Genomic DNA, 25,698 nt, shown 5'->3' on the forward strand with positions numbered 1-25,698 from the left:
GTTTCGCTCTCGGTGCTTCGGTTTATTTGTAATATAAAATCGGTCATTTATAAGAAAGGATGAGGTACAAGAAAGCATAGGGAACGGAAATTGGTACAAGACATTGCCGTAGCAGTGTAATGAAATCGTCATCCGTTTGGAAGAAGAGATTCTACAACCCGGGGAGGGAGAAATAATTTAAGCTTCAACACGATAGACGATCTGGTTGTAGTCACTCGAATGCCAATTCATCTGTCACCACAAAACCACACGTAATTTTGCTTCGTTTTGCAGCATGAACTGTGCATGGCAATGATATGGTCATACCGATTGCCTGCTTGCAAGCAATTTCCTTTTATTGTTTTGCTTCTTCCCACACTCGCCAAAGGAAATGTGTTTTCTTTGCTGGGTCCTTTTTTTATTTTTTCCTCAACACATCGATCGAAAACCCACTTACAGAGAAGTAGAAACATGCAAACACCCACACACGTACGAATGACTGACTAATTTCCCCCTGCACCGTTCACATCTGGTTTGGTATCGAAGCACACTTCAGTTTTGCGCATCTGGCAATTAGTCGAAGAAAATGGAAAACAAACCATAATTAATGAGCTCTGCATACGACGACGCAATCGGGCATGTGCATGAAGTGATGATGTGTGGAAATGGAGCTTTTGATTGGATTTGCATTCAATGTTCGCAATATGTATTAAGCGAAGCGAATCGAAACCCCATGCCCAAGACACTGGATCGCCGTTGAATGGCGTTTTCCTATCAACAAATTAAACAACACCAAGCACAACGGCACGGAATAATTGGGCCGTTGTTCATTGCTTGGAGGATTTTCCGGCCGAAACAGTACAACCGCTTGGGTGGCCAGGGTAAAAGGTGGCAAAATTGCTGACTCGTTTTGAGTTGTGGTTGGGGTTTGTATATTTCTACACAAAACACGCTGTTAGCATCGTTTGTAAACAGACAGGTTTTCTGCTGACTTTACGGTTCGTCAGAAACGTATCTTGATCAATTTCTTTTACGAAACAAATAAACATCTTCAACTAAGGGAAGGAAAATACGTTGGAATTGTTGATGGACAGTAATGCGTAGTGCTGCTTGCTTGAAGATATTTTTTCTCGTTAAAAGAGCTTTGTTAGCTTTTACTGAGCGAACGTTTTATGCTGAGTTGAAGTGTGTTTTTGCGCTAAGACAAGACACACTTTGTTTATTCGTAATGTGAATGATATTTTGAAAATTTTTTTGTACAAGTTATCCAGAGTAAATAAAGCTTAAATACTTTTATTTTGTGATTAACCAAATTGTTTTGGCGATTGTCATTGAAGCCTTCACGTAGGAACATCGTACCCTTTAACCTTTTATGTTTTATATAGGTAACTTCAAAAGATTTACTTCTGAATGTTGTTGAGATCATAACTGTTTGCTCAATAAAGATATCAAGAAAATTAAGCCAGATATACAATTGAAGTAAAAAATAATTGTCTACCTAATAATGGCAAATTATGGCCCATGCTTATGCATGGTACATTAAAATTAGTGATTAATTGTAGATCAATTAATTCTTTTTGTTCTATTTAAAGCAATGAAGTTATTCAATAACTATAATAACAGCTCCCAATATCAAAATTTCACTGCTTATATTAACAAAAAGTATTCGACCACACGGCCTTTCATGCATATAGACGGGAAAAACACCACACTGACATGGGCTGACTTGGTTTAGAGCTTAGCTGTTAGTTAGTAGAAGACATAGCAATTCATTTTTAATGTTTCGTTTGCACTTAAAGTGGACAAGGATGCGAAAACCCTTTTCGTAGGCCTGCATATTCTAAGCAAATCATCTTCGCAGATTGCAAGATGTTTGCACAAGGCTACCTCCATCGTTCAATTATGAATTTAGACCTCTTCTCTGCCACTAAACAGGTTTGTATCCTACATCGTCAACCGAACAGAATCCACAATTTATTGTCCGGCAAATTATGAAAAACCCCAGAATTAAGACACTTTACTTGATTAGTAAAATGGGGAAAAAAGAACCAACCATGTGCCACATTGCAATCCACAATTCTTACCAAATGTATGATTGTAATGCGAAAAAAATAGGAACCATCCATCCCCCAAGAATGGCATTTCTTCGATATCAAACATTGCAGGAAAACAGGGGGCGGTCCGGTGGTGCATGTGATAAACGGCGCCAGTCCACACGGCCGGACCGGGTTCAAATCCCATCCGGACCGTTCCCCCGTAGCAAGGACTGACTATCCGGCTACGTGGTAAAATAAGTCTAGTAAGCCAGAAATGGCCGGCGTGACCTGTAGGGTCGTTAAACCAAGAAGAAGGAAAACAGGAAAACAGTAATTATGTCATATATGAATACTGAATAAAGCAAGTTAACCTTCTTGGGATCATACGATCGTCGTCCATTATAACTTTATTTGCATTTTGAGCTGTATACGCAAAATCTCGTTTTAATAATACAATGGATGATGTATTTTTCAAGAAGATTTCTTGAACGTACTCAACAGGAATCTTGATCGTTCTGGAGTACTAACTTCGTCCAACATTAAATATGTAAAATAAAACAGATAAGCTAAACTTTAGCGACAAAGAACTTATAACCAAAGAATTGATGCATAAAATACTCCAACCGAAAGACATTTAATACTGTAACATCCTCCCTCTAATTCCATGGAATCAAATGCACCCTTTAGAAGAAAAAAAAATCCACGCCCGTGTCATAAAATTATGCAGATACAATACAACTTACCTTGATCGTTCGACCGATACGAATGTAATAAATCCTTGCATTTTATTGCATCTTCTTTTGCGCTACTTTGATGATTGTATACGCTGCGAGCTGAATTTGTTGCGCCAGCAAACATCTTTCTGCTCACAGAGATAACAATTTTGCTGTCCACTTTGCTGTGTTTATATGCAGAGGAAAAAGATAATAAAAATTGTGATAAAAGGGAGAAAAAAACTACGCTTTTCCAGCCTTTGCCTTTGGTTTCGAAAGGATGTGTTTTGTTTTTCATCTTGCTCGCGTTGGTATTATGTTGTGAGAAAAACCGGGGCAGGAAAGAGAGCAATGGTGTGATGCTGCTAATAGCTCTCATCTTTTTCCTCTTTCCTTTTTGGCGCGTGAGAAAAGAAAACTCACTGCAGCATTCTTTCTCCTGGCATACTATCTTCTTTCGTTGAAGGCTTCGAAAAATGCTGCCAACAAGTAAGCGGCTGCTCCACGAATCTTACTCACATTGCAGGAGATTGCTCATCTCACCGGTTATACAGTGTGCAAGAGAGAGATAGAATTTTGCGCCTCGGTTCAACCACAGCATGCGGTGACTTTTCTCACCAGAATAGGAAAAATGGTGATAACATTGGCTAAAAGAATGAGCGAGATAAATACGTGCACACACACTCGTTTATCCTTTCTTTCCCAGCACGTGGGGTACACTTTTCCGAGGGATAAAAATCTTCCCAAAAACGATGCATAGGGATATTTTTCTTAGGGTTTGATTCTTGGCTAACACCGGCCACAAAAGATGGGCAAATTATGTACGTACATGCCTTGTTTGTTTCCTTTCTTCCTTTCTGTGTGGTGGCGTGAATGAGGAGCTCGCTATTGAAAATTGTTTTCTTTTCACTTGAAAAGGAAAACACAAGGCCATGATTTGTTGATTATTTTCATTGTATGCTGTGCAAACGTTCGTTCCCTTTGTACTCACCCTTCCCAGTGAACGTAGCCAAGCAAGGGCCTGAACACTCGTCAGAAAATCATCAATTATCTTAATCGTTTCGACAAAGGCAAACACATAACAATTGTCCCAATAGACAAGGGGGAAGGTCTTCGTTTTCAAGAAATCAAGCAAGTGTAACATGCTTGAAATTATTTCAAGCCCTGCTTTTAGCATACTCTGGCTGTTGCTGATCCTGCTGGAGAACGAAAAGAAGAAAAAACCAGACACAAGACAGCAGTGGTTGATGAATGCTGTTCATCCCTTTAAATTTGGGCCGAGCAGAAGCAGCCTTTGGGAGCATTGGTGTAATCAAGTATGCACTCGAGTCAATGTGATGGAAAACACCCGCAAGGGCCTTCTCCAGGGAACGATGGGGTTCTGGTTGACGTGCGTCATAATGATGAGACAGATGAAAAGACGAAGCGAAGAAGTAATTGCTGTGATCAACAGAGTGCAGCATAATGGAGAGCAAGTCCCAGATCGAAAGACGAAGGGATGGAACGACCAGTTAGCACCATGGTTGAAGATGGTTGTGGTTGAGGTCCAGTTCGGTGGTGAATTGGAAATTGAAAGAAAATTAAAGAGCAAAAAGAAGGGTGCAAGGGTATGTTTTACAGTATTGGCGTTTGTGTGCACTATGCCATGCTGTGAAGGGGTTTGGCAAATATCGTTCAAGAGTTTACATTTTAAGGGTATGAAGCAAAGAGTAAATTGTTTTCCTTTAAGATTTATGCAACATAATTTTGATTTTTGTTTTCAAAGTTTACACAAAAAAAATATAAATTTTGAAGCAAACATGATTTTAGCGTTTCATCTTTAGTTACAAGCTATTTTGATAAAGACATAGACAAACTTTTATTTTCCTGTTTAGAAAACATTTCATCTTTGATTTTTTATTTCTTTTAATTCATTTAATCTTTCGTTCAACTGCTTTGTTGTGATCACAAATATTTTCTTATTTTTAATTATTTGCATATTTTTTAATTTTTTCTTATATTTATGATCTATCTTTTAAAATTTATTTTGTTATATTTTATTTATTTATTTAATCATATTTAGCTATTTTATTTTAAGTTCCACTTCACTTTCTTAAGCTTATTATTTGCTTTGTGTTTTATTGAAAGTTTTTTTCATGTATAATGTTTTTCGATTTCCTTTTTTTTACAACAAAATTACAATAATTAAACTGAGATCATTTACATTAACAAAAAAGTGTCTTACCTGTTGCTTTTCAAAACATGTTATCTCATAAAATCTTATTTTATTATTTTTTTTTTGTTTCTCGGTTTCTCGGTGAGGTTAAAAGAAACCTCACCCATTATCGTTTCCTTCCCTTACTTCCTTCACCCCAAACCCCCGACCCCGGCACAATGACCAATGTTTGGAGTTTTGCTAAAAATAATGCTTCCCACTTTGCAGCTTGATTCGATTCCATCCGACGTCGGTCAATGTTTGATCCTATCAGAGTATTTTGCCCTGCCCGAGAGCGCTCTTCAGCACTTGCAAAAAGGTGAAGGAAATGGTAAAAAAAAACCCTCTGCTGTTGAACTGTACGCATCCATAGCGAGTGGGAAAAATGCTAGCAACGGTATCAACCATCCTTTCGCCAAATAACGCTTTCGTCGTCTTTTCCGTCCGAATTCAAAACCGATTTTCTTCGACTCCGACGTTTTTTTTCCCCTTCGAGAATCCTTCTCCGATGGAAAAGCAAATCATTCAAATCGGATCAACACTTTTCGGTTTTTGCGTGTGCTTTTCTCGGAGTGGAACCGTCCTGGACCGTGTGGCTAGAAAGAATGTCACAGACTATGATTGTCCATCTGCATTTTAGGGGCAGACGACAATGATACCAGTTTGGATGTGTGTTTGGAAATGAGATCGAGTTGGTCATTCAGCTCTACCTCCTCATCAACAGGATGCAATCGGCAGCTAGCGAGCGGTTCGATATCCTTCGGCGCATTGGTGGAAGAAGCAGATAAAAACCGACACGCAAAGGACACGCTCGCAAAATGGGGTAGAAAAGCATCCAACAAACGACCGGTCGACCACGGTGCATCGAACCCGTCGCAGTTGATTCGTTTTCCATTAAGGGAAAGGCAACTGATCCTGTCGGCTTTGCATGGTCGGAAGAGACTGGTGGCCCCACTCAAACCTTCACCCGGTGAGAGTGCTTTCAATGTTCGTTATTCAATCCATGCGCTTCACCGATGCAACAGAATGAATTCTGGTCGAAACGTGACTTTACACAGCTACAATCAATCCGCCCTCGGGTTACGGTTTTTGGGATTTGCCATCGAACTCGAAACAGAACGAAACGGCTCCCCGAGGGCGATTGTCGAGCTACAAATGAAAAACTGTCTCAGCGGGCGCGAACGGGACCGGAAGGATGGGGTGGGGTGGCGTGTTTATGTGACAATTTCCCTCACTGCTACCTGGTGCACGAGACATCCAGCAAGCTTTTCCAGGAGAAGAACAATTTGCAGCCTGCGTGAGGAATATTGATATCTCTCAAGGGATGCCCATGGATAGTACGGGTCCAGTGTCCAGAACAGATTAATTCGGGCGCAAGAGCACATTAGGACCCCAACGCGTATGAATATTTCAAGCGATGCTGTATGTGAGCATTTCCTGCTTATGATACGATGATTCGATATTGCTCTGTCCGGCTGCGAAGGGAGTAAAGGATAATCATTTATAAATGCAGCGTGTCGCCGACAGGGACTTTTGTAGGGGGTAGGGCATGTTGCAAAAGGGCAAAATCATGATTCAAACGATCCCCAAGTGGGACGCTGATGAAGCAAAGCCAAATGTAAGGTAGGCCCGCAAATGATTGATGAAAGTGTCATATGAGATGATAAGCAGACCGTTTTGAATTTGGTTAGTGAACCGAGTTCAGCACGAATGGTTGATTGCTGCAGGATTGGTCTACAACCGGGAAAGTTAATATGGTTCTAGTGTTCCCTGTGGAGATACACCACAAGGAGCGAAATGGTACCCATAATCCTTGGGGGTGAAATAATGTAATGGGTTTTCCGAGTACGGCGCGGAGAACATACAGAGCAATTATTTTCCTAATAGACACAACATAAATGTTAATGTTTAGGATTTTAATTGTTCGAGATTTTTTCAATTTCCTACAAAATTTGTACACTACAGGTCCTAATCTAAAAACGATTTATTTTCTTGAACATATATTTTTTTAAAAATAAAGACACTTTTAACATGCTTGCAAGAATTATTTCTTTAGAATCGATTACAGGATTCCAACAGAAATATCTCAAACGGTGTCTTTAAGTTAATTTTAGTGACTGTGTCTTTAAGTCCTACATTAGATTGCGGTAGTTGAGTTATCAGATGACATCAAGGCTTTACATCATTTTGCTCATCTGCCCGAAGGCAACTCATATTTGTCAACTTAATACATTTACCTTCTTCTCCAAAATACGAAGGCAAACGTCCCTTAAGTATTTTATCAAGAAAGATTTTGGTTCTGTTAGATTTGGTCGGTATTTGAAATAACTTACTTTTCAGATCAATACGGCCAGGCCGTCCTACCTGAATAATAAAAAAAAACTTACATTTTAGGTTTGATTAATTTGCTATTATTTTCTTCATAAATGAAATAAATTATTGATCTTAGAATTTTTTTTTATTCAAGTGGAACGGCCTGGCCGTATTTATGATTATTGGTTTTAATATAACATAAAAACTGTACAAAAAAAGTATTTTGGATTTTTAAAAAATCTGATTATTCAAAATACCAACAATTTGATATTTAAAACATATTCCACATCGAAGAACAATCCCACATTTGTTTTATAAATGAAAACATAACAAAATCATTCACCACCCATTCACCACCACTAGTATAAATCACCAAAAGTCATTAACCCTTGTACGTTGTTCATTTATCGTGGAAATGATACTAAATTAAACGTCCCATTTCAAGTGTGGTACATGCGAATCACGTATCAAACCCCAACCTCTAAAGATCAACACAATGTCCACTTATGTGTAAATGCGCTATTTACCAATACTTTCGATCATCTTAAGCCGGGCTCTTAGCAAATCACCTCAACCCACTTACTAGGTATCTTTGATCTTAATCATTTTCTTCCCTCTTTTATTTCCCCCAAAATGTTGTGAGGAAAAACTGTAAGCGAATCTTTGCTCAAAAAAAAAAACACCATATGGGATACATCGATAGCGATCCTGAAATGGTTGATTATTTATCGTACCTTTACACACACACCAAACAACACAAAATCAATAAACTTCTCAATATGCACACACACACCGACCATTCCTGGTGAAATCGTTCTACACATTGATTGACCGCGTCCACTTCATTACATTACACCGACTATCGGTCTGACTCTGAGTCTGATGAAACTATACCAGTTTGTCCCTAATTTTTCGTTTCATCCCCCATCCAAAATGGCATTAAACTTGAACGTGTGTATGTGTATTCGGTTTAATTTTCTGCCATTACCGGAGTTGGTTTCTCCTTTCCGTAGTGTCTTTTATTCCTATTTGCACATGATTTTCCCGTTTTTTTGGTTTCTTTTGCGTTTGAATCTCCTTTTGTCCCGTAAGTTATTCACCCTTACCGGTTGATGTTTTTCCCCCTTTTTGTTCTTATTGCCAAAGACCGTCTGTTCCAGTGGGCATGAACGATTCTTCCGGATGCACCACGTGCGCCTGTCCTGTCCCTGCTGTCGATAGGGCTTTAATCAAATATAGACGGCCGGATCTGTTCTATCACGATGGTTACCATGCAGCAAAATAAAAAGGGGAAAGCAAATCCCTGATGCCTCACGGTCACGGAATGCCCCAGGAGACTCTGACAGGTTGTGATTTGTTTGAATTTGATATTCTGCCTCGCCGCACCCATCGTGTCCCCCATCCGTCAGTACGGGAAAGATAACATTTTGCGTAATGTGAGCACGCGACAATTTCCCCCGAGAAAATGTCTCCCTTTTTCTTCTTCTATGCGTTACTTCGTGAATGTCGAGCTCGTTGATAGATGGACGGAAGATGGTGTTGTTTCTATCTTTCCTTTTTTGTTCACTGACTCATTCCGGTTTTCTATTTCGAAAACCCCGTACTTTATGATGGAGAATGGTAAATTTGGTAATTGGAAATGTGGAAAGCAACGAAGTACCGATAATGGTAACAATGTTTCCATTCTTCCTTGTTGGTTCTTTGGAATAATTATCCGTCTCAAGGGAAAACGTAGAAAGAATAGTAATTTTCAACTGTCAATAATTTGACCATACTTGGGTGGTAAGATAGGGAATTATTTTTATTTCTAAAGGTATCAAGACAAACATGTCTTGTTTTAAAAAGAAAAATGTGATCTGAATACTGTTTCCAACCACAAATAAACGTCATTTTTGATAACTTTTGTACGCATAAAATCAATTCTGACAATCCGCCATAGCATTATGGTTATTGGAAAATAATATTCGGGGAGTGTTTTTCCTAGTAACGCTCGGCCCCATATTATTTTGTATAATTTTGACAGCGCACAAATTCACCAGGAAAGCTAGCGAACCAAGATGGTGAAGAAACCCCAGCCCGGTAAAAAAGAAAATACACACACCGTAACCGCAAAACCGTTGTCGCACGTCAAATGTTGTGCCACGTGTACTGAAGTGGAGGAATTTTTCGATGATGTTTTATTTTCCATACTTCAAAACAAATAAAAGAAATGTTGCGGAATAAAAGAAAAACAACAACGAAAACAGCCAGCTTCGGAGCCATCTGTTGTTTCTCGGCACTGCTCGACAGCAGCATCCTGCTGTTGGGCTGTTTCTTTTCTAATGCTCGTGCAGCATAAATTATTCATCACTAATGGAGCGAAATAGCGGTGCAGAAATAAAAATGAAACACAACAAAACCAGACGTACAGAGCCCAGCTGAAGCAACACTTGGCCCAGGGTGGACACCACAGTGGGTGAGGAATGCCATCGTTAAGGCAGCATTGCACCACAACCGTGGAGCATTGTACAGTTGTAATCGTAAAGTAACATAAAATGTTTAGCGGAACCTTCCGGTTTCCTACGCTGAGGGTGTTGTTTACGGGGCAAGGAAGATAAGATAAGTAAGAGAGAGAGAGCGAGAGAGGGAAAAAATGTTGCACTGCGATGAGGAAGGATAAAACGGCAAGGTTATGATCGTGCATTCTGACGGTGATAACGTCAGATCTTTTCACCAGTCAGCCAGTCGCGTTTTAATGCGTTTTATTGCTACCGTTCAATGGATGGGGCGATGGGTTTTTAGTGCGACATGTTTTCCGCCTTGATGGTGTAAAGTAATGGTGCATTACGCATACGAGAATGGTACCACCATGGTCATTAAAATCAGTTAGCTGAAAAGAGTGTAATGTATGGGATCGTGTAACGGAGTAGGGAATAAAAACCGTTGCGGCATGAAAGTATAATGACTGACATTAAATTATAAGTTCAAAACTCATGTGTATTTTAAGCAAAGAAATACTTATTAAGAGATTGAGTAAAATATTGTTTAAGAAACAAAAACAAATATTTCAAATAAACAAGTATCTTTAACCTTCAACCTTAAATATCCTAATAGCCAAGGTGTTCTTGGCTTTTCGATAATTTTTAAACAATAATACACAAGAGCAAGCATGGTTTAAGGATAATTATTTCTTGACTCAAGGTATCCAAACAATAAACTCTTCAATGATGAAGGAAAATTGAAAATATTCTAAGTATGACTGCATGATCAATTATTGGACCAACTGTTTCCTCAAGGACGTTGGGGTCTTTTTTAAAGACTTTGACCTTTACTATTTTGATTAAAGCCACGCATTCAATTTTTCTGGCTCACATACCGGACACAAGAGTAAAAGAAGATTAGTGAAACGAAAAGTCAATATTTGAATTCATCTTGAAGTTTCTTTAAGTACACTAAGGATGAGAAGATTACCATCGGTCCCATAATGGTTAGAGGTAATAGTATCTTAAATGGTGTACATTTCTCAATCCCCTTTTCGTTTTCCAGATCCAGAAATCTGTGGTCTGTGACTGATATTAAATTTTTAACCACACTTTTCAAAAAGCAAGAGGAATCTGTCCTCAAGAGACTACTTTCTTTATCCTTGATGAAGACTCATGATGATTTGTTGTCATAAAAATTTTAAATCTTCAAAATAAGTATAGATAAAACGATCACTATGAAGTCCTTGTGGGTTTTCTGTAAGAATTCCCCAGAGAACCCTCAATGGATTGTTAAAAATGTCGTCCCATTTTAGTAATTATCTATCATGCTGCAGCTGTTAATTCATAAAGCTTCTACTGAAATACCATTTAATCATCGGATATCTTATATTTAATGCAACACAGTGAATCGTTTACATTTAAAGTTCAAAGACAACCTTTCCAACAGCAGAGCGATAACCAGAGTACAGCAAAACTTCAAAAGAAAACTATCCAATGTCCTTCACAAGTTTTTGCTGGTAAGTTTGAAAAAGAAAACGGTTACATTTCTTCCTCTCCGCTATCACATAAAATACTCATTGAATATTCATTGCTACTGTGGAAACGGAGAGTTACTTCTTTCACGTAAAACTGTCCGCTTGTCAATTGCTGTTGACTCTTCTCACCACCGAAGACCATAATTCTCCATTACGCTTCAGCAGATTTGCAGCCTTCGGCAATGGAGGGGGATGGCATGGGAACAGGTCAACGTAAATACTCCTGGAAACCCGTTCCGCAGCTAAACAAGAAATAAAATTAAACAAGCAGCCAACAGTGAGACAAACACAAAAGGGCTTTCGTTTGAAGTTTCGAAATCATCCATTAAGCGCTGAATTATTCATGGATAAAATCACTCAACTTATTTAAATTTGACTCAATTAAAAAAACGGCATCCCGGGCAAGCAGCGCCAAAGAAGTTTAGAACTTCCCGATCTTGACGGATGATATCTTTTTCGGGAGGACCCTACCATTGATGGATGGAAATTCGTACGGATCCGGTTTTGGTTCTCGGAATTAAATCGAAAAGAAATTCCATTGAAATGAAATATCTTTGCTGATGGTTAAATAGTTTTCAATGCTTCACAGTTTGCAAATGGATTGTTCATGGAAGATGACTTTTCAAAACACCTTCTGCAGTGAAATGGAACTCATCTCGAACCCTCATTGCAATGGATCATTTAAAAAGGGGTTAACCGGTCTAATTGGATTATTTATGCTTCTTCGCTTGCTGCATTAATTATGCGACTGGAAAGCGAAAGCGGGAAACACATCATCAGAGCGGGCTTCGTAAATGGCTTAATTTGATTCTCATTTCTACAAGCACAAACAAATACATATGCTCTCATGCACGCATCATAATCATGGTACGTGAAGGGAGGATTTCTAATCGAATTAATACACCCAACTGCTCGGTACCGCAATGTCAACCACCAAGAAACGTGTTACTTGGGGGTTTTTATTTTGAAATGTAACCCTTGCAAACGAGAATCATATCCACCGTAATTTGTCTTAAACGATGTTAAAGAAGGTGGTTTTTCTTCTTCCAAGCCTAATTTGATTCCAATTTGTACGCAAGATGTTTTGTCAATGTCGTTGAGGTCGTCACGACAAGTGACTTTTAGCTTCCAACATTCTTTAACATCGTTCTGTAACTGAAGGTAAAGAGCAAAATATCCCAATGCACGCACAGCATATAATATCGATTTTCAAGTAATATAAAATTGAAACAGACACATTTTCTTTATGCAAATAAGCAATGTGTTCCGATGGAAAAATTTCTTCTTCTCGACGTTTCCACACAAGGGCATATTGTTTGACTATACGCTTGCTCTTCCAGTTCATTTCCATTTGACCTTTTTTTGGCAAGTGAAGCAAATTGGAAGTTTCTTTCTTTTTTTACTATTGATTTGCAACTATTCAACAAGCCACCAACTGGAGTGTTGTCAGTGAAATTTTGCTCCTTTTTTTTTCTTCTTTCATTGCTGACTACACGCTTGCCCCATTTATATTCGTTCGTTATCGATGTGTCGTTTATTTTCCTCACCAAAAAAAATTCGGACAATGTGTACCATTATTAGTGTGTGGCTGGATGCGTTCCGCTTCTTGCTAGCCGATTGGCCGATTGGCCAGTCAATATTTCACTATAAAATATGACAACTTTATTACGTTCAATATGAATTATTGGATGCGCATTTTTCTTGTATGAGTTTATTTCTGCTGAGCTACTGTTTTAATGCGTTATAGTAAAGTTATTGCAACAGAACACAATAATAGTATGCTACAAAAAAATAGAGGAATAAAAACTATACTATATGTATTGATTTTTTAAAAGATAGGAAAACAGATTTGGAGAACTTAAATACCAAATTCAATTTATTTTAAAGATATTCTTCTGTTGCCATGGTCTTGCCTCTTTTACTTAGACTTTGAGTAATTTTTTTTTTTGTAAAAATGTAAAAATGTAAAAATGTAAAAAAGACTGACAATTGATTGAAACAAATCGATAATAGTTTTGTAAATATATCTTTTAATTATTAAGTTAAGACAACGAAACGATTTTTTTCCGAATACATTAAAACACACTATTAAATACCAATTTATTGGATTATTTTTTTTTTAATTGCGTCAGTAATTAGCTTTACTGAAAAATTAGCAAAAGATTTGTCATACATACATACACATGTCAACAGGTTGTGTTAAATAATAATAGATGGTAAATCGATATAATAAAAAAATCCGGGATTTCGTATGAATTTACTTAATCTTTCGATGAATTACTATTCAATGTCATTAAACAAATTCAAATTAATGTATAACAGTTGTCTTTTATCTAAAAGCTGCTTTCATGCACATAATTAAATTCAATTCAATTTTTTTTTAAATTAGCAAAATATCTTTTTCTTCTCCTGTATTCAGTTCAATAGATTCTTCTATTAAATTTGATTTTCTGAGTAATGTTTGTGTACTAATTTTTATGCTTAACTGTATTTCACCGAACAGCCCTTTAGTTTCAAAGAGATGGTCTTTTTTTTGTAGGATGAAAAATAATTAGAAAAAATGTGTAAAATCGGATTTTTCTTCTGTTGGCCATATTACAACTGCACCTTTGCTGTTTTTGTTACAAAGCTTGGTGGAAAGTAAACTTCTAGTCCCAACAACACATTATCGCAACGACACCGAACCTTAATCCCTATCTACATTACCGCTGGGAACCATTTTATTCGCTTACTTTCAATATGCTGTCAGATATTATTTTGTGCACCACTACGCTCACAACACACAAAAAAAAACATCAAAAACCAGAGCTTAACTGTGCTTACCTTTTCCCGAGTTCAGAATCACCTAACTCCCTAGTTGCCGAAATGACCGGAAAGAATAATCTAAAGACCGTTTTAGTTTCATCTTTTTTTCCGCTCATTTTCGGTAAACATCTTCGGCACGGTCAAACGCAACGCTATTGTCAGGGAGTGCAGGATGTCCGGCACGTCCGGTTCACCGGATTCATCGCCTGTATCATGGTAGCCGGGCGCCCATTATTACAGTATGGTACGGCATACTCATTAAAACTTTTACAACTACTAACCTCCTGTGCCCTCTTCGAACTGGGCGTTAAAGGCAAGCCAAAAAGTCTCTTCATTTTAGTGGGAAGTTTTTTTTCCTTTCTTATTATTGTAGAACGAGGCAAATATTTTGGATGAATGCTAAAACCAGAGACTAAAAAAAAACTCAAGGACACGAAACAGCGAATCCTCCCGGATCAGAAATGCACTCTATAATATCATAAACACACGTACTCCTACCAAAGCAGCGTTCAGATGTTCTTACGTGTTCTGACTAGTGCAAGGCCACTCCGGATGGACAATGCTCTTAGCGGTGACCATTAGCATGATTCCGGGTTTCCTGTCCCGCTGTGTGTAAACAGTGACCGCCCCAGTACCTGTGCAGTTCACTGCCACTGTAGTGGAAATGTCCACCCGCGAACTGGACACCAAACAAAGTGACTTCGTTAACTGACCCTTTTTCCTTGCCTACGCGCCTAGGAGCGTTTTTAAATGGATTGAGTTTTAGTCTCATTTCCGCCCAGTTCCGTTACGTTACGGGACGGGTGTGCAAGCTGCGGACTCGGAATTCGGTCCGGCATCCATTCTCTACGCCCGGCTGGATCTTGCTTTTAACCTCCATCCGTTAAGGATCCGCACTCACTCACTGATCCACTTGCTGCCGTAGGTTGTGCCTACGCCTTTTTTAGTTACCTACCATCATTCTCTCTTTCTCTGTCTGTTTGTCTCTCCTGGTTTGCCCCTCTCATTCCGCTTTATGACAATGGCCTTTATTCTTCATTTGCATATTAATACAATTTTCATGTCACCACCATAAAAAGCTCTCGAACGCACGTACACACGGCCGTACGGTTGTAACATTGGGATGGTAGTAGGTACAGCTGGAGTGTTCATAAATTTTTAAATAAAACATGTTTACCCTCGTGGGATGTGGTGTCGCGTTGGTGTGGTTGGTGGAGGTTGGTTTTTTTCTTGTTTTGTTTAAAGAACTCTGGTTGGAGGTTGGGAAAATTATGAACTTACACACCCGCTCACTCAATCTCTTTCACGCAAAACCCAAGGACAAACGTGAAGAGCCGGAAAGGGGGTAATGTGACTATCAGTCATAAGCCTTTCCATGGCACTAACGTTGTATATGTTGCGTATTTGTTTTCGTTTTGGTAGCGTTTTACGAAATTATTAGGTGTAAGGGTAAGTTGTGGATGTAAAAAACACGAAGGTAAGAGCACTTGTTGTTTTATAGCCAGATCTGGACTCAAAGGTAGTAGATTATCTTCATCATCAAGATGATCGTTGATGTAACGATCCGTGGAACTTTATTCGTTCAGCCACTCTTGACGAGTTTCCATAGTCATCTATGTATTTGAGATGATATCCTTTCCAAATCTTAGTGTTGTATTCTCTCAAACCAGGCGCTGCTTAGGGATGATTCAATTATTAGGTTACGGAAAAATTGTGAATTTTTTTATGTGATTTGTTTATCTCAGGAATTTCAAGAATTCACGTAAATCGCGAGAAAACAAGGTCTATTTAGCTGTGTTACGCGCTGTATTACCTCTTAGTAGGAAGGTGCTCACGGGACGACGTTGATTTCTATATTTTAGAAATGTATATGTATAAATGCATAAACAAACTTTTTTTTATTACAAGACTATTTTAGTTACTTAAAAATTAAACAAAATATATGTGTCATTTTCAAAAAATCATCTGATGACCCTGTTTACAAGCAAGTGTAACGGGGGTAGAAGAGGGGAGATGTTTTCAGCTTTAAATTTTGTTACGATAGGCAGCGAGGAGGTCAAACATTCAAAAAATTTGCGTAGCGTAATATTTGAATGATCCCTTATTGGAAAATATTTTATAGGTGTACGCTTTCCTGTTTTATTCAGTGTACGATCCTACAAGTTCGCATGTTTTCATTCTTCTTTCTTTCATCTGTGTTTCTTTCTTTTGTCCTTGGTATGGTTATACACATATTCTTACAAAAAAAGGTTTTATTGGCTATACGGTTTGGATATTCTCTTGGTGTCAAAGAATCGTTTCTGGAGATTTTTACTGGAAGATTATGGAAAAATTACTTTACTTTTCATCGTAGTTACTCACACTATCGATCATGTATTCCAAAGTTGGTATTATTCCCTTCGATTCAGTGTTGCGTAATAGTTGAATGATCCCTCACACATATAAACACACATTGTCATTCTGGCTAGTGCAATCATTCTATACAAAGGAAGATCTTGTTGGGAAATCTTTTGCTTTTTTTCATTTTAATTTAACATTACATGACGCGTTTTTTGAAAATGCTTTTGTTTCAAAATTTTATTCTGCTAATGGCTTTTGGAATCCTTCGAATAAATCAATGTAAGACCGAGGAACAATTCCACTTTCTCCATATTAACCTATAAAGCTATTTGAAAGGATTATAATAAAACGGATTTTCACGGAAAAACGGAACAATAGCACTAAGTTGGAAAAAAGGACGCTTTTAAGGCAACGTTTTTTTAAACAATACGAAATTAGTTGTGTTTTGATTGTTTCTCAACTCAACAGAAATTCAATCGTAATCATTTTCGGAATTTAAATTTAATTTTTTGAAAAACAATGGCGCTTCGAGTTGAAAACATTTCATTAATAACTTTTAGAACTTGATCCCTTCCAGAACATCACAGTAGAGGCGATAATTTATCATTAAAAAATAAAAGAAAGCACCAACGATGAGAGCTGCGAGAAGGGGAGAGAAAATACACCACCAAATAGAGATGATAATTATCGTCACAAATTTACATCTACGAGCTACACCATTTTGTCTTCCTTTTTTTCTGTAGCTCAACTTGAATTTCCTTACAGGAGTTTCTCACCCGCGCGGGAAACACGTTCGGGAGATATGTTTTCGTTAATTTTACCGCTATCTTAAACCATTTAAGGACGCCGACCGTGGAAGCATAGAAACCGTGCATAAATTATACACTTACCAACCATTCCCGCACGCAAAAGGACAGGCTAAACAGAACCACTCAAACTAGGTGACGGGGGAGAGGAACAGAAAAAAATGCCCCAAGTGTAAGGTTTCTAGCAACAACAACAACAAAAAATCCGGTCTATCCTTCCGCGTAAGAAATAGGGCAGAGAATGGGCTAATTATACGGACATGCTGTGTGCCGGACCGTGGCGGGTGCGTTAGGCATAAATTACATTTTTCTTGAGGACCCACGGCTCGTTTTTCGTCTTTTTTGTTTTTCACTCTCTTTCTCTATCTCTCTCTCTCTTCGGTTTGTTTATTATTTGCTGCATCTTTCCGGACCGGGCAACCGGTGTCACGGTCCAATTGTGGGAGACATCTTGCGTCCTCTCCTGTGGAGTGTGCTTGATAATGGGGTTTTTCTTTTTCCTCTGCAGACCGTGTCGTTGCCGTTGGTGTGGAAAACAAAACTGACTGTGACAAGTGGAAACAGAGGGTTAGGAGAGGGAGGGGGACGAAGGCACGCTGAAAACGGAACCCCGTTTACCGGGAAACTCACCCTACAGCACCCGTTCCAACGATCGCAGGGGAGCCGAAAGCAGGTGGGTGGGAAAAAAGGGTGCAAAGATTTCACTCCGGTTTCCGGTAGGCACGCACATCCTGCGTCAACGCTTAGGTCGAAAAGGACAGGGCGGCCATATTTACCACGTCATTCCATTCCGCTGCGTGAAACCGGAAGATGGCCTTCGGTGCAGGAAACCCCCGTCCGGGCGGGTAGGAGATGACATTTTTCATCACCCCGTTCCGTACACCTTCTGTCCCCGTATACCCCACCTCTCCCCCACTGAGAATGATGTCATTTCTCACCGCAGAGTTCGTGGCGCACAACTGCTGCTCTCGTGTAAGATGGCGCGATGTGGTACGGCTGCACTGCAAAAACCCGCCCAAGGCGGCCCGGAGGTACCATGTACGGAGGTCGTTTTCTTCGTTCGTTTCCGTTGTCATCGGTGCCTTCGTAACTGGCGGGCACCGCCGTTCGTCCGGGAACGATATCGTCGCCACGGCTCATTTGTTCTAATTACTTATGCACCCGGAGAAGGTTGTTTAATTAAACGACTAAATTATTTATCGCCCACGGAACCGATTCGGAGCGCTTTCGGTGTGGGGCCAAAGGGCTACACGCGGGAGGACGTCTACCGGTATGACCCTTTCCCGCTACATTTTCCAACGGGACAAGATTGGTACCGCCGCACCGATTCGTGGAGTTTGTTTTCATTTTCAAAAGCAAATAAACAGTTGCCGTTCTTGAAGGGTTGAAGTGTGTGGTGGAGGTGCGGTTACGGGGCACTCGGTTGTCCTTATGTCGATGATGGCGCGGAACAAACAAATGTCACAAGAAAAACAAATAAATGTTAAGAGAGTTACCGGTGATCATGGAAGATGCAAAACTGTTTACAAACCGTTTGCAAAATCAACATCAAGGGTGTTGAACTAGTGCTTGATTAATAGATAATTGTCCACTGTTGGTGAAACATGCATTAAACATGTGAATAAAAATATGGTTTTTTGAATTAATATGATAATGCTAGAATATTTGTGTAGTTTTTGTACTTTTTTATTAGATTCAAGGATTAATAATTTGCTTATTTTATTTATTTGTCTTCATATGTCGAAATATAAATCTTTGATATTTTAGATTTGAATTGAAATTTTAGTTTAAATTAAAAAAAAACGTTCTACATGTTTACATCAGTAAAACAAATTTGAGCCGGCACAAAACAATTTATAATGAATGAAACTATGTGCAATTAAACAAAAGACTGTTCGGTACATGAAGTAAAAAAAGTAAAAAATAACAAACAAGTTTTTAAATAAAATAGAAAATTGAACCAGAAAAGTTTGTCTCAATTGACATACCGATATAAATATTTCTGTGTAAATTACACAAAAACCTTTGCTTGATTTTAATATTATTAGCCCTAGCTCCATGAAATCGTTTCGTTATAAAACCAAAAAGGTGGTACTTTTATACCAAAAAAAATACAACCAGGCAGCTTCCATGTTACAACTCTTCAAGCAGTCGTCCAAAAACCGACGTCACACCGGTTCCAAAATCTTCCATTAATATTAATCTCCTTTTTACACTTCATGCTACCTTCCTTATACCCCTTTCCTTGTTTTCCATGACCTTCTCATGCCATCAAAAAAAAAAGGCCACAAAGTCAAGAGTAACCAGAGTTGGGCAGAAATTATTCATCCCCTGGTACCGGTCGTCGATCGTCACCACTACAAAGCAGCCCAGTAACTTTATCATCTTTTATTCGGTTGTCGCATTCGGTAGCCACCGTTGGTCGACATAATGCGGTTCCTGGTTCGAACCATCCGACCACCCTCCCTCTCATACACCTAAGAAGCCGAAAAACCGACCAGCGCCAGGTTGCCTGTGGCATATCAATTAACTATTCATTGAGTGTACGCACAGTGCACCGCAGATAGCTTCGACCCTTGAACGTTGAGATGAGATGATCGCAAAACTGATGTCAAACAGGTGTGGGTGTGTTGAAAAGTGGAATCGTCGGTGAGCCATCTTTATCGAATTCCATTTCACCCACCACACTCACCTTACACCTTATCGTTTCGCTTAGATTATCTATTCCAGACGTTGATGTGAAAAGAAAACGGTGAAATATTTATAAAGATAGCAAGTGTTAATTAAACAACTTTGGGATACACGTACCGTTGCTGCCAAATTGTGAAAGGCTTGGGCTCTGTGTGTGTGTGTGTGTATGTGCCAAGATCAAGGGAACACGAGTGTTTCCATATTAATTTGTTTTGGCTTAATCTTGGTTTCTCTACCAGGTAGCAACACCAACCCAACGGAACGGAACCGTTGTTGAGACACTGCGTTTGGTTATTTTCCGGCTTGAACTCACCCACCCACCAAACATCCTTCTACCCACCCTTATACAAGCACCCAATTTTCCACTGGATTACAAAGTTTCCCTGAGTGCGGCCGGGTCTTAGCGTTTTGCTGGGACGCTTCAAAAAAGTCGCTCCCAAGCCGGAAGCTTGTTCGTACGCTCGTTTCGTTCACTGGCAGGATGTGAGATGTTATACATTTTAATGGTGCATCATACCCTCACTCGTGTGCCACTGTGTACTACTGAGGTACACTGGCTTGCGGATGGTGCATGTGCTCAATCATCTTGCGTGTCTGCTGGGTGGTGCCGCTTGCATACACCCATTCGGTGGAAGCTTTCGGAATCGTTAACGAGCGTCAGGAGGATGAAGCCAAAATACACACCCACACGCACACACATACACACACATGTGGTACGTAAATGGAGCACTCCAGATTCATCGAGCTGCCACACTGATGCTTGCTTATGCATCGCCCTCTAGACCAACAGGCCACGAAAACCTCGGGATGGAAAAGTTTTGCGTGTTTCGTTTAAGTTTGTGTCAAAGATACTTCCGGCTGGTTGATCTGGTGTAAAACTAGTTAAAATTTCATAAATCTTCAAAAAGATTGTGGTAATGAGTTTTGAAACCGATGCCGATCGTGTAAAATTGTTGCTCGGACCCAGGAACAGACTGGGGAGAGGGTTGTGATTGAGGTTAGGAAAGGGATGCTTTTGGGGTAGGTGACCCCGAAGCACTTAAATTTTCACCAAACGTCCCACAAGCCAGACAGAAAAGGTGGCCCTGTGCGTGCATGTGTATTTTTGGTTGGAAAGTTATACTCAAGCGGAACAACTAGTTAGCCGATTGTTCAAGCGAAATATTTGCAGGAAACGGTCTGGTTAGGGGCAGTTTTGCGATGCCTATGCCTGGGAAGGTGTTGAAAGCAAGTTGTGGTTCTTTGTTTGATGGGTTAGCTTAGAATGTAAAATGGGTGTTAAGATAAACAAGATTGGTTTGAAGCAATAAGATAGGTAGATTGGTAGAAGATTGGAACGAATACGATGTAATGAAAGTAGAAGAAATTGATTATATTTTTTATGTACGATTATTTCGTTATTCTTTTTTAAAAAATATAAGATTATTTTTAGTTTTTAGTTTGTTAAATGAAAGGATTTTATGGCTAATAACAAAATGCTAAAATTTAAACAAAATTTCATACATATCATAGCCTTCCCGACATTTTTGAATTAGTCCCGTGTTTTTTTTAGGTTTTGCCAATGATTTTTGATATTTTTTCAATTTTCTTCATTAAGGAACGAACTTTTTGAATAACAAAATTTAAAGCACAATTTGAGTGGCATCTTCAGAAAATTATTTTTCTTTGTAATAGATTTTCCTTTTGAAAAACTTGTAAAAAAGAAGTATTTCCTTTTTACATTGTTGTCTGTTTTAAACAATTTTCGAACACAAGTATCGTAAGAACAGTTAGACCATTGTGTTTAATATTCCCCAAAACTTCTTATTACGGTTGAATTAATGATAAATTTTTAATTTATTTTCCTATCTGAAAGATGTATTCAACGTTTCAACCTGCCTTTTTTATTTATTTCTTTTTTCAGTATATCTTAACGCTTCGTATGGTCGCCTCATTTAGTAAAAAAGTACGTAATGTTAAAGTGAAAAATATGTAGTTAATCGTAAACCATATCGGGGATGTGTTTGCAAATGTATGAGAAATTTTCAACAAAAAAAACTCGGGACGAATTCAAAATTTTTGGGAAAAAATATATGGAACTCCGTCAAATAATCTCGAGAGCAATACCATGATTCTACAATGTTTGTAAAACATAAACTAAAATTATAGCACAAATTGATCGACAAATGAGTCAAATTACTACACAAAAACAGTTATTCTAAAATCAAAAAAATAACAACCAAACATAATATTAACCCCATCGTTTCAAATTACACTTCTGCGAGCATTAATCAAGATAAAAGACTGTTTTAAACCCGTTTTTCTTATTAAAACAATCCTTTACACGAATAACACCACTGAATAAAAGCCTCCTTCATACTACATAGGGACAGTGTAATGTAATCTAACCGCGAGCGTCTACACCATTCTTCCGTTAATTATCTACGCGATAACGGCCAAGGAAGGATGAAGCTTACGCTTACACGGAGATAGCACCTTTACGTACTTTTCACTGCAAGGGTACTAATTTGCCAGCATGTGTAATAAAAATGCACACTTGTTCTATGAAGCAAAAAGACGAAAAAAAACTTTCCCTCTCGTTTCAAATACCTCCTACCATCCTACACAACCCCGGATCGCCATGTTATTCGTGCATCATGTTTGAAATTCTGTCCAGGAATGTGGTCGTCGCTCATGAAGCTGAGAACAAACACGCGCCTGGAGAAAAAACCGAGACCCTCGCTAACTTTACTGGAATGTGTGTGTGTACATAATAAATAAAGAGAAGTAAAAAACACGATCCCATGCAGGTGAAGGAAAGCTGATAGGAGAAAAAATCACAATTTTAATTTGCTACGGGTATGAAATTACACCCAATCTGAACAGTAGAATAAAGCCTTTCTCACGATGGTAGACCGATTGGTGGCTTAGGGTTTTGGAGGAAGGAGTTGAGGTTGGTTATGTTCTCTTTTCCTTCATTTTCTACCTTCCAAAGCGGCAAAACCATGATGGTACCGAAAAACGCAGTACTAATGATGCCAGCGAAAATGAGCTGCCCGGTTTTGTAGTATTTTGCTGACCTCGCTGCTCGGAAAATGGTCCGAATGGGTATGCATGTAGGGAAACCCCCGTTACATTTCCTTCATCCAAATTTCTCTTTGAATCTAAAATTACTGGCAGCATTACATTCAGAAAAGGATCATGTAACCCGTTAATCTCACCCGGATCCGTTTTGATTGGGACGGAGTTGGCTGGCATTTTGGAATATTTTTAGTTGGCATTTTCTTTGCGCCTGAACAGAAATGGTGGATATTTTTTACTAAACGACAAGAAAATTCAAAACTCACTGGAACACGAAGCAAAAAAAACTTTATATTTTAACCACATATAATAATATTTAAAAATGCTCTAGCGCACTCAAAAAGGCTTCTGCCATATTCAACGTATTACCACTTACCGTAGACACGTACTCATATGAAAATCTCATTTCCTGTTTGGCCAACATGCATCCTTGTTTTCCTTCTCGTTAGCTTTCCCACTCTTCGCAGCTTCCATTTGAATCTTCGAATGAAAAAAAAGAAAGTGACCGCTCACCTACCAGTCGACTTGCATCGAAATTTCATGCTGAATTTATAAAGCAATTAAATGGAATGTGTGGTGATTAAAGGAATCGCTCTTTCATCAGACCGGTGTTCATGCCTTTGAAAAGGCAAACCCACGTTGGTTTGGAGGTAGCTTTTCTTTACCGAAAACGATCGAGGAGTTAGTTTCCCCGTGTGTTTTTTTCCCACCCGGTTAGTGTATTCGGATGTGTGTGTTTGGTTCTTATTCCGTTTCACCATTCAACGCTAATGCCAGCAAAACCGACAGAATGCATTTCGCGCTCTAAAGTCGACGAACTAGTAAACGGATTGGAGTTAGTTCTACTTTTTCTCCCATTTGCTTTTCTTCCAACACAGTGGTTGGATATTTGTTCTTACTGCTGGATGGGCAATAGGACGGGAAGTCGTTTTAATTAAATTAAACCGATGGGCAAACGATAGGTGCAATTTCAGGCCTTGTTAGCTGTCTAAGGTCAGTGGAGGGAGATGAGAGGCGAAACAGGTGGGAAATTTACAAAACGTTTGGAATAGCGAAAAACGGAAATGGGGTTGTTTCGAATTGTGAATTGTTTTATCGGTTGTTCTTCGTAAAACAAACTGAATAGCTTATATAATAATTCATTCTTTTTTTAAGTTTAATACCAATCATACAGTATGTGCTTTTATGAGATGGAAATTATTGCTCGAATAAATTTCATGTGTTAGTTATTTTAAAAAAATTTCTTACATTTTTTCTTTAAAAACTAGTAACAATAATAAAAACTTATAAAAGTAGGCACTAAGAGACCAATCAAAGCAAAGAAAAGTTGTCATATCTTATAACCACATTAATTCGTATAATTTTAGTTGCTTGGTTTAATTCTTTTCTTTCCTTCACCCATGCTTATCAAACTATGAATCATTATTTACACAACGATTGTTATTGTAACATATTTTCATTCTCTATTGTAGGTTTTTTTAAACTTGATCTCTTGTTATTTAACTTGAGCAAACTTTAAAATATTTTGCTTAGCCTACATAAATTTAAAACGATGACGAAATTAACCGTGATGGTTGAATGATGGCATTGAGCCATCAAAAGCTCGTTTTTCCAATTATTACATCTTATTTTATCAAAAACCAATGTTAAATTCAGTGTTGATAGTTTAATAGTTTAATTAAACCCAACTAATTTCTGTTATATTTTAAGACAGCACTGATGGATTTAGACAGCCCAATCATTGCATTGTATTCAATGAATTTGAAAAGTTTACTACAGAGTGTAGTAAGGAGAGCATTTTCAACAGAACATACAACTATTTTTATTTCAACAAAAATCCGTTTAAACTATTTAAATCTAACGCCCGATTCATGAAGATTCCATTCCAGCATCCCTAAAGCGCTGTCTGGCGGAAAACGATTGTACTAGCAAAAGAAAACCGAACACCTTCTCTCCCACCCCTTTGGACTTATATTTCTCAGTTAATTTTCTCTTCGCACACACGACACCAAACAATCTCCCACCCACCCCCACTCGTCCAAGTTCAGTCGGGTGTGGTGGAGCAACTCGTGGAAAATCTTGTCGCTAGCGTGAGAAACATCTCCCAAACCTAGAGATCGAACGTGTGCGTACACGGTTCGTAATAGGAAAATAAACACTCTGCCAAATGGTACCCATCGGAACGGTGACACCGAGTGACACGAGAGTGAGAAACGAAAATGAATATCGAAAAGTAGATTTTCCTTTGCAATGACGAGCATATCGGTGCCTTTTTGACCCAATGTTGTCAATTTAAATTGTGTTCTTTTACCAGCAAAGATAAACGTAGATGAAATGAAGTGAGAGTTTCGCTTTACGGCAGATGAGAAGAGCGTGCTCTTGCGAGAGAGAAAGAGCGAGAGCGATGACTGCTGGCGGGATGACAAAACAATGACCATGATAAGAGGTCTGTTGCAATAATCAACATTTACCACCTACCACCTCTCATCCCGCTCATCTTCACATTTCCATCCAATTCCTCCTACACGTAAGGTGGAAAACCCGGCGAAAATTCACCACTCGGGGTTTGCTTTCACCACGCAAAAGATACGCACACACGCACACGCCGCTCGTTCGTTCGGTCTTGTGGTGAAACGGTGCAATGAAAACTCGATCAAAAATACCCTTCGGGGAACTCTCGTTTACCGTTCACGTGTCACACACAAACAGTGGCGCCGGCGCATTTTGGCTGAGTGACTTTTCGAACTTCGAAAACCGTGCACTC

At 38.8% G+C, this 25,698-nt stretch overlaps 1 protein-coding gene across 2 annotated transcripts in view; it reads left to right on the forward strand.

Moving 5' to 3' along the window:
• Positions 1–25,698, forward strand: part of LOC125761926 (protein O-mannosyl-transferase TMTC2) — a 209,151-nt gene that overhangs the window by 29,514 nt on the left and 153,939 nt on the right. The window contains exon 1 of one of the 2 annotated variants that reach the window (XM_049423525.1): positions 24,712–25,380. The exons of the other annotated variant lie outside the window; for it this stretch is intronic. The gene's annotated coding sequence lies outside the window, so the exon portion shown is untranslated. Of the gene's footprint in view, positions 1–24,711; positions 25,381–25,698 lie in introns of those variants that run through there. 2 annotated transcript variants of the gene reach the window in all.

Source organism: Anopheles funestus, chromosome 2RL (assembly GCF_943734845.2).
Source record: "Anopheles funestus chromosome 2RL, idAnoFuneDA-416_04, whole genome shotgun sequence".
NCBI lineage: Eukaryota > Metazoa > Arthropoda > Insecta > Diptera > Culicidae > Anopheles > Anopheles funestus.